General features: G+C 36.1%; 1 long non-coding RNA gene across 1 annotated transcript in view; it reads left to right on the top strand.

Moving 5' to 3' along the window:
- LOC102016807 overlaps nucleotides 1-10937 on the top strand; it is a 76984-nt gene that overhangs the window by 42674 nt on the left and 23373 nt on the right. The gene's annotated exons all lie outside the window — the stretch shown is intronic.

Below are 10937 nucleotides of genomic sequence, written 5' to 3'. Positions count from 1 at the left end.
AAAAAAAAAAAAAAAAAAAGAAACCAAATCAACAGAAATAGCAAGCAGGGTACACTCCCAACCACCTTAGATATTAAAATGTCAGATATAGCCTATGTGTAAAGCATGCTCACAATAAAACAGTGGAAATATAAGTAACACGTTCTCAAATATAACCTAGCTAATTTGAAAAAGAGCTAAATAACACCTTTAGAAATTAAAGCTATGGAAATAAAAGAAAAGCACAATGCATCTTTAAAACAAAAATAATTAAGAAGAATTATTAAGAGAATGTTGTGTAGGAACACATCTTGTGAAAAATGAAAATTTAAAGGATCTGAAAAAAGGAATGAAAAGCAATCTTCATCAAATAAAAGAATTAAAGGGAGAAGCAACACTCAGTGATAACGGTGATACTTTTCTAGAACACTAAGAAACATGAATGCAGGGGAACCAAAAAATGTACAACAAACAATAAATAAAATTAAATTTACTCCACTGTAGTGAGTTTCAGGACACTAAGCACAAAAGAACATTCCTTAAAACCACTCAAAAGGAAACCAAGAGGTGTGATCAAAATTTTTGGTGAATGTTCAAATCCAACTATATATGTGTTGCTGTTGATCCTCATCACTAAGCTCATCCTTGATTTGCACATACTTATTGCATCGTTCTTGCCACTTTCTGAAGCAGATCATAAATATCTTTACAAGGTATGATCAAAAGTATGGTAAATGCTGGTGTGGAGTACCATCCAATGAAAAGGCAGGCTCTTAAAAACCATACCATGTGTCATCATCCACTTATTCACTAGATCTGTCACCATGCAAGTTCTGGATCTTCTAAAAAGTCAAAATGACCACAAAAGGTAAATGTTTTGAGTGCATGCAGGACATCAAGGCAGCCACAACTGCACAACTAATGGCACTCATTCAAGAGGACTTCCAGGACTGCTTCAGAAAGTGACAAGAATGATGTGGTAAGAGTGTGTTCAAAATGGGGGAGATTATTCTGAGTGGTATTAAAGGCAATCTCTTTAATACATTTTTTAAAATTTCAACATTTGTCTTTTTTTTATCATATTTTGTACAAAGGAAATACAATTACACCAATAAAGAAGTACTCTAAAGTAACAATAGAAGAAAAATTTAAAAATGATATTTTAAGAATGAAGAGAAAGTAACTGTCAGTCTAAAATGGTTTATCTATATGTATTGGTTTGGTTTCCTATAGTTGGCACAAAATGCCTAAATCTGTAACATTTAAAGAGCAAATGGTTTATTTGGCCACAGTCTCAGTGGTTGCAGTCAATGGTTGCCTGGCTCTGAGGCAGAAACATCAAAGTGGAAGAGTGTAGGGGAGCAAAACTGCTCATTTCATGGATGCTGGGAAGCAGAGCACAGAGGAAGAGCACCAGCAAGTTATACCCATCAGATGCACAAGCCCCAGTGACCTAGCTCCAACTGGACCCCACCTCCTGACATTACATTCAACTATGAACACCAGTGAGTGGAGCCATTGATGAGTACACATCAATAAAGATTGTGCTGAATTTGTGTATTGGGTTGGGTAGTATAGACATTTAAACAGCATTAATTCTCCCAGACCATATTTATGGGATATCTTTCCATTTATTTGAGTCTTCCTTAAATTCTTTCATTGATTACTTGTAGTTTTCAGCATAAATATTTCACCTTTTTGGTTAAATTTATTTCTAAGTATTTAATGCAATTGTAAATGGGAGTGTTCTCTTGAGCCTTTTTTTGGCTTAGTTATTTTTGTTCAGCTTTGTTATTTTTGCATACAGAGTTTTATACATTGATTTTATATCCTAGAACTTTATTGAATTCATTAACTCGCTCTAGTAGATTTCTTGGTTGAATGCTTTTATTTCTTTTTCTTGCCTGATGGCTTTGGCTAGTACATCCAGTACTGTGTTAAATAGATGTGTTAAAAGCAGGCATCCTAGCTTTGTTCCAAATCTTTAAAAATTCTAGGTAATAAAATTATAAATGTATTTAAAATTCATGCTAAAAGACTTCAGTTGATCTTGCTACAAAAAATTTAAAGTATGTGAATAGACAGGTGTATTAATTTACCTCAGTGTGGTCACTTTTACTGTCCAGAGGTATCCCATTACATCTTGTTATATAGCTTAAATATATTTGATTAAATTCATTTCTTAAAGCCAAAAGAAAGTAATGGCACAGAATCTTCCTGAGAGCTTCCAGAAGGAATCAATCCTGCTAAGATCTTTGTTCTGGCCTTCTGACCTCCAGGCCAGTGAGAAAGTAAATTATGGTGTGTAAAGCACAGAGTTTGTTGCAGTTTATTACAATGTCCCTAGGAAACCAACATAAAGTCTGAACCAATCATGAGAGAAAAAAGAATAAGACATATAAGAACCAGAAAGGAAGAAACAATTATCACTGGTGTTATAATTACTATCTAGGCAAAAACTGAAATAATGTACATAAACTATTAAAATTACAAAGTATGATATATAGGATGAGCAAGACAGAGATCTAATTACAACATAAAGACTACAGTTAATAAAATTTGACTATATTTAGGAGTCCTGAGAAATGAGTAGATTTTAGCTGCTCTTGACCTAAAAACAAAAACAAGAAATAGATGACTGTCAGATGATATATATGTTAACTTGCACGATAAAAATGATATACTACCCCTCTGTATTTCCTCACCAACACAATAAAATTTACTTAAAAAAGAATTAGTATGCGGGCTTAGTATGATGTTTAGACATTGGATTAATATGTAAAAATCAATTTTATATTTATGTAATTCAAAACTATGTAATAAAGTTTTCTCCTTTATAATTACAAAAATATGGTCCCTAGAAATAAAAAAGACAAGAGACTTAGGGCAGTTCTTTCTTCACTGAAAATAGTAGAGTCTCTTTGTCAGTGTGGTGTTATTCATGAGGAAGAAGATAAAATCACATACAAATTCTACCACAATTGAGCTATAGATTTAGTACAATCCCAATCAAAATGGTATGTTTTGAGGAACTTCTTAAAATATTTCTAGAATGCAAAGGTCCCAGGGTAATCATAACAAACTAAAAAAGAGAAATCAGAATAGAGGACTTTCCCTACCAAATATCTTACATCCATTGTAAAGCCAGCCATGCAGTTAGTTTTCAATTGATCACATTACCAGTGGAGTATCTGAAAATGGAGGAGAGGAGATGATTTTGACACTACATTAGCTGAGATGTACTACTCACCAAAGATTAGCATTCTGCAGTGAAAAGAAAGTTCATACTTTGCAGTGCCTTGTTGTACTGCCTTAAATGTCAAAGTTCCTTGATTGAGAGACACTGGTCTCTAGTCATTAAGATTGTGTGGTATATATGGTTTAAGGGTAGACAAAGTAAGTAATGGAGTAGAGCAGAGGGCCTAGAAAGACCTTTGAATATGTAGAAAGTAGATATGTTAACTAAATGACACTACAGGTCATTGAGTAAAAGATAGTCCATGCAAACAATGGTAGAAGAGCCATCCAGTACCCTTATGGAATAAAATGTCTTTGATCCCTACCTGATGTTACCTTTCAAGTCAAATCTTTCAAATAGTTAAGAAAATTTAGGAATATACTTTATGTCTTTGAAAAGAATTATTGAAGAAGATTTCAAATCACTAAACAAAAAAAAAGTAACAGATGAATAGCATTAAAATGAAAAAGTTCTATTTATCAAATGAAAGTTTTTTATAACAAAATGCACAAAATGAAAAAAATGTTTGTCAAATACAGCACCAGTGAACTGTCAGTATGCACAGCATATAAAATACTTGAGTTAAAGCAATAAGAAAAAGATAAATAATCTGGTAGAAAATTAGCAAAACACCTAAAAATGTTTTTAAAGAATATACGTAATATGACAAATAACCACTGAGGAAATGTGCAGTATTATCCAGAAAATAAAAATTGATATCCTAATAAGATTTCACATTAGAAAATCAAAAAAAATTTACATTGTGGTAAAAAGACAGAAAACAATGTAAGTGTTGAGGATATAAATTGATTTAACAACTGGAAAGTGATTTGGCATTACCTCCAGCTTTGCTACCCAGTGTGTTCATATGTATGTGAAATTTAAATTCTATAAATATTATTCTTATTTTTACTCAATTATTTCACTAAAAAATTATGGTTGGGGCTCATTCAGTTTATTTCATGATCCAATAATGATTTTTATTCTATGGTTTGAAAAGTTTCTATAAGAAGATCATGTTCTACCTTGGAAACCAGCATAAAAATTCAAAGTCTTTCATAATGGCATGGCGTATAACAGAAAAATAAATCCCATGGAAAAACCTGAGTTGTCCATCTGCATAAAAATGATAATTGGGATGTAAAATATTCAGACAAATGAATATTACAGAACAATGAGTATGAGTGGAATTTTACAACCTCAGTGAACTTTAGAAATATTACTTTGAAGGATAAATGCATGACATGAATTAATAATTAATTTTTTTATGAAGCTAAATGAATAAAGTTAAACAATCTAAATTTCATAGGCATACTTGGTAAAACATCTAAAAATGAAAGAAAAAGCAAAGGAATGCTAAATTCAAAAATACAAAGTAATGGGCTCAGAAAAAAAATATGCGGATGGCTGCAGCAGAAGTAATTCATTAATCAGATAGTGGGTTGATGTTAATTAATTTCATCGTCTTACTTCCTCACCCAAATACCTAAATATTATTATTGTCTCATGAAATCTAGTTTTTAAGTGCTCAAAAACAACCCTTCAAATGTTGGAGGTTTTGAAACTTGAAATGGTTTTGAGGTGGATGCTAAAATATACTTCTTAATTTCCATCAAATAAGTAATAGATGGCAAGCGGGAGTCATGGAAGAAGTTTCTGGCAGGTTTATTGGATTCTGAGTGAGTTACAGGGGAGGGTGTGTCTCCTGAGACCCTTCAGTGTGGGCTTGACAGGCGTGTGTCATCTGTGGTTCCCAGCCTGAGGAAGGGATTGATGTCCAAGGGATCAGTTAGATTACCTCTTTGATCTTCACCATACGGTTCTTGGTCTTGAAGTCTTCTCCTTCCGCTTGAGCCCTGACAACTGCACAATCTTACTCTCTTGTCTCTCTTTGTCTTTCTTGAGTGCCTTAACCCATCTGCCAAGGAATGAAGACATTTTATTTTCAAGTGAGTGGTATCTCTCAGACCAAACGTTCATCAGGAGAAGCACATAAATCTCACAACCTGAACCATTAGCTCTAGACTTTGAACTTTTCACCTTCCTTAAGGAATGTTAGTAGCTGTGGGGACTAACTTTGAAGTTCACATAAATATCTACAATGCATACAACTGTGAAAACTCTGTGTACTGTATTTGCTACCAAAAAGTTAAGAAAATATACATCTCAGCAAATATATAAAGTGTATGTATCACATATTTATACATGTATATACAAAGTCATACACAATAACACAATTTCTAAAGATCTTGCACATCTTTCTAAAGATCTAACAACCATGATGTGAGGGACTCCGTGACACAATAACATCCATATTGCTGATCTCTTGGTGGAGTCTCAGCAATATCTTGATCCAGGAAGCAACACACAACTTGCTCACGCCCCAGCGATGTTTCCAGATTCAGCCCAGTGTCCCTGGGAGCTGTGCTTTAGAAACATAGAGAACACAACTGTGCATTCCACTTGAATCAGTTTTACTAACACATATCACATTCACATACATGAGGATTAGCTTATACTTCCAATAACTCAAGGCTCAGATACAAAAATGTCTTCATAAACTTTTTAGATTCATCAGACTAATTCAGTAACACCTCCATATACTTATTAATATGCAGCTTTGCTTCTTTTGATGTATTTTCAACTTGTGATTTAGAGTGAGTTAATGAAGTATTTTCTTTTCGTTTCTCCCACTTAGAGATGTTTTGGAAATCTTTGTATTTCATAAAAAAAGAGAACTTAAGCTTGTTTTTAAGGAAAGAAAATTTCATAACTCTTGAAAACTTCGTTTAGTAGGTTGGAAGGAGGGAAGAGAGTGTGTTTGATGCGATATTTATCTTATTTTCCTATTTCTTATTGTTGAAAGGGGTCTTTTACAATAAGAATATATTTGTATATTTTGTGCATCTTTCAAAATGAATAAACAAAATGGATTAAGGAAGAGTTCATTGGAATGAGCAGAGACTTGAGCAGGGTGTATGATGTAACATATGTGACCATAATCTTTGGTGCTTAGGGCAAACGTCTGTATTTAATTTGCCACTAGAATCTTAAGGCAAATGCTGTACTTCCCTCCACCACCCCCAGCCTTGCAGCAGCAGCCAGCTGCAAGACAGATTCCCATCCAGACGGAATTGCAGGTGAAACATCAGTACAGCAAGAGCCTGGTCAAAAGGGGGCATGTGGACTTTGGAGAGTTTTAGAAAATTTTATTACAGGAACACATGTGTGAGTGTAGCAGATGGAAGTAATTATAGCACGGAAACTTTGCCCTATCCTTAAAACCGAATTCCACTAGTGTGAGCTCAGGCTAATGACTATCCTTGAGGACAAGTAAAATCAGACCACAGTGAATTCTGAAGATCAGCTTCACATTGCATCAGGTCATGATCTGTGCTGCTAGAATCTCATCAAAATTTGAAGGTATCTCTACCTCATTTCACATTGGAAAAGGATGTGACCTCAAACTCACTCATCTAAAATTAGTATGCTTTCCTGGACTCTTTGTTACAAACTTCATCTGACACCGGTATTTTATAGTTTGACTTGGAGAAAGTACAATTATGAGCACTAATGAATAGCATGAATATTCAAGATAGGCAAAATTGGCTTTGTTTGGCTATTTCTGGGCATATTATCTTTTCCAAAAAAATTTTTTTTGAAGGAGACAGGCAGGCACCTGACATTTTGCTTAATAAAACTACTAAGTTAAAATGAAGAAAATAAAGCAGTGAGGTTGAGTGCTAAATCTGTGACCTATAAAACAGAAGGATTAGAAACAAACAAGCCTCATGGACTCTTTTGTCTAATGGTTTATGCTGCAGAATTGTGCATTAACGTAAATTCTCTTTCTTTTTGGTGTTGTCATATGATTGCTTCTTCTTACTGGTGATGCTCAAAAACTCTGACAGGTAATGAGCATGCAGATGTGTGTTTGCCTTAAAGTGATGCGGGATCACCTGTTGGAGGAGCTCAATGCTCTTGCTTTCATGGAACCAGTAGCCAAAGGATTTACTGAACCAAGAGCAGAGGTCCTGGAAAGATGAAAATTCAGAGCCCAGAAGGGATGAAGTGAGCTTCTCAGTTTCTTAAATCAGTCTTCTGGAAACATGGAGAGTGATTTACTTTCTATTGTTCCAAATGTGATTGTAAAAATATTTTGATATTCTAAATAAGGGATCCAGGCATGGTAGCACACACCTGCAATCCCGGAGCTTGGGAGGCTGAAGCATGAGGAGAACTGCAAGTTCAAGGCCAGCCTGGACTACAAAGTGTGCTCAAGGCCAGCCAGCCTGAACAACATTGTGAAACCCTGTCTCAAAAAGACAAAAAAATAAGGGAATAAGTGATGTCCCAAGCAAAAAAAAAAAAAAAAGAAGAAGAAGAAGAAGACGTCTCATGAATGTAGAATATTGGCTTTAAAAACACAAGGCAAATTTCAAAGGTGGTTCAGACAGTGGTGCCACCCTTTAGTGGTGCCTACATTTGCATGGTTGACTCAAACAAGGATGGCGTACCTTAAGTGACAAGAACCATAACCCTCATTTTCTGATCTACTTAAGCAAGACTTCTGAATAATGATGTCCATATCATTTAAGTACATGAAGTTGAGTTACTTCTCCTCAGCAAGGCCTGAATTCTTTAATTTGGAGATATGTAAGCTTAGCAAATGTAATTGCTGTGAAGAATCAAAGCTTCACTGTGATAAACCATGAGTCTGCTGTCAACGGACTTATTCATACACGCATTAATTCAGCAAACAATCCAGAGCACCTGTGATCTGTCATGTTTTGTGCTGAGTGCTGAGGATACAGTGATGAGGAAATGGAGTGACAAGAGCTGACATCAGACCAGATGCACAACAGAAGTGGGGGGCTGGAAAAAACAATAGGCAGCAACGAGAGAATTGTCTGGGCTTGGCTAGCCAAGGCTGAATTTATAGGTTAAAGATGCTCTGACTGACATCACTGGCCCAAATGGAAATGCAGAGACTGATGGTCTTGATTAGTGACATTGAAATCCCTGAGAACAGTTAGCTGTAGACCATGGCTCCAGCCTACCTTTTAAAGCAACAGCTCCACTGGACATCATCTAAAGCTAAAGACTGGAGATCCCAACTCTCACTGTTTTGTGGGCAGACTTTGTCATTTCTATTTCAAATCCTATTTCAAATTCACTTAAGTCTTCCAATCTTCTCAAGGCTGCCTCTGTACTGAACATGGCCATCATGTCTCTACAGGGCTGCTTAAAGCCTCCCTCTTTTGTCTGTTATACTCACGAACTTATAGCCCTTTTAAGTTAGTCATTTTTCCATCACTGTGACAAAAACTGGGGAAATCAACTTCAAGGTGAAAGGATTCATTATTGACTCATGGTTTCAAAAGTTCATTCCATGGTCATTTGTCCCTGTTGTTTTTGGGTCTTTGGCGAGGCAAAACACCACGGTGGGTAGAAAGGGGTGCAGGACAGGTGACTCTTTACCTTATCTGGTCAGGGAGCAAAATGAGATAGGAGGGAGCCAGGATTCCAACATTCCCATCCAGCGTATGTCCATTATCTGACTTCCATCTGCGAGGTCCCATCCCCTAAAAGAATCACTGTCCTGACGGCACTATCAAGTGAGGACCAACCCTTCATCCCTCGAGGCTTTAGAAGACAGGCAAGATCCAAACCATCACAACTTTTTTTCTTTTCAGAAAAAGCTAAAGTAATGTTTTCGCATTACAGCAATCACAACCCATTACTCTTGTTCTGATAATTTTTCATTCCTTATAAAGTCTAGATATTTCGGTGTCCTGCAAAGTCCAACCTCCATCTCCAGTTCCATGTCCTTTTACACCTTACCCTTCCAAGAGCTGCTACTGCACTGACATTTTCCTTCCCAGGCCCCAAACTGCTGGGGTTTTTTCCCACAAGCCTTAGCCTTATTTTGCCTGCAGTATTCTTCCTTTTGCCCCTCAATTGTTTCACTCCATCTCAACTTCCAGTTTTCAATGTGCACACTACCTCCTCAGAGGGGCCCTCCCTCAGCGCCCTATACAAAGCAGCTTCCCAAAGAGACACCATAGTACTTCACTCTCCGCAGTACATCACTGTCTGCCACATGGTTACCCCCCACCCTGCCCCGTGTTTTAGCCCTGAAAACATGGGCTATATTTATCTTATTCATGACTTTACCTTTGCCATCTTGCATAGTGCCTTTGATCATGCAAACACTCCAAGTATTGTTATTGAATGTATATACAAATAGTGTAAATAGTAAAAATTTGCTTATAGTTTGTTATAAAACAAGGTAGTAAAAGTACATAGAACAAGAACTCAGAAGACAGAGTGTCTTAGGAAGTCAAGGGGGTCTTGGAGCAGGAAAACTAAAGGCCAGGTGCCAAAGGATAAAGAAGCTGTTGCAAGGTTTCCACAGGAGTAAGAGTCTATCCCACCCTGTAATACAGGTATGAATCACACCACGGTTTTGTCCTTAGGACCCAAACATTCTATAGAGAATGGGATGGATCATTGGAGTGTACAAATGAGATTAAAATTACAGTCAGCTAGTGAAGAGTTTAATATAACATACAATGATATTTGTGTTTTATTTAGGAGCACGAATTACTAAAATTTATAACAAAGGGGATATATGATCAGATTTGGCTTTTAGGAAAATAGATGCCACAGAGGATGGGATAAAATAAGAAAAGACTCATTATAGGAAGATACTTAGAGAAGGTTTCAACTCATTAAGTGACATGTGATGAAGGCATAAAAAGCCAAAGGTAGGAAGAATAAAGAAGAGGGATCAGAAAACAAACAAAGCAGAGACAAAAGGAAGAGAGTGGAGACTGAAAGAGTGTGAGCTGAGATGAAGGATGTAGAGCTGAATCGTGATTTCTAATACGTAGGATTGAAAGGATGGTATTCTACCGTTTACACTTAAGAACAAAGGAGAAAAGAAGAGTAAGAAAAAATATTATTACATTAATTCTGTATTCTATTTTGCAATAATATTTTTTCACTTAAAAGGTAAATGCTTAATTCAAAAATCTTAGAATGTAGAGGACAAAAAGCAAATGTAAAAAGTTCAGTTGAGTTCCCAACTATTGTCATTGGTACACTTATGTTCTGTGGTACTGAGTACACACATAGAGAGATCTTGATTTGTGCATTTGTTTGTGTTTTTTATATAAATGGAAATATTGCTTGCTTTTCATTTCACAATGTATCACCCATTTGCATAATAAAGTTTTTTTACATCATAAATTTCTGCAGCCTCCCAACAGAACATGTTGTCATGTGAATATATTGCATTTTAGCTAACCAATTCCTCACTGTTGAATGTGTATGTTATTAATCAGCTTTCCCTTTGTTGGTCACAATATTTGACTCCTACAGCTGAAAAGAGGGATTTAATTTGACTTATATTTTGAAGGGAATTCTGTCCATCCTTGGCTGGTTCCAAGGCAGAAACCTCACTGCAGAAAGGCATGGTGGAGCAAAGCTGCTTAGTTCATGGGGGCCAGGAAGTGCTGTGGGGGAACAATGCCTAAGAGGGAGGGGCCAGGCACCAGACATCGTACCCAAGGGAGTATCTGAAGACCCACTCAGACACACCAGAAGAGTGCTCTACCTATCTGCTAGGCATTTCTTAATCCAGTAATGTTACATGTCAGGATTAAGGATCACAGTAGCGTTTTTCAACTTTGATTGATTGTTGGAAATAAATTTG

Source organism: Chinchilla lanigera, unplaced genomic scaffold, assembly GCF_000276665.1.
Source record: "Chinchilla lanigera isolate Chin_1 unplaced genomic scaffold, ChiLan1.0 scaffold00016, whole genome shotgun sequence".
Classification (NCBI taxonomy): Eukaryota; Metazoa; Chordata; class Mammalia; order Rodentia; family Chinchillidae; genus Chinchilla; species Chinchilla lanigera.
This window is presented reverse-complemented; position numbering and strand designations above follow the sequence as displayed.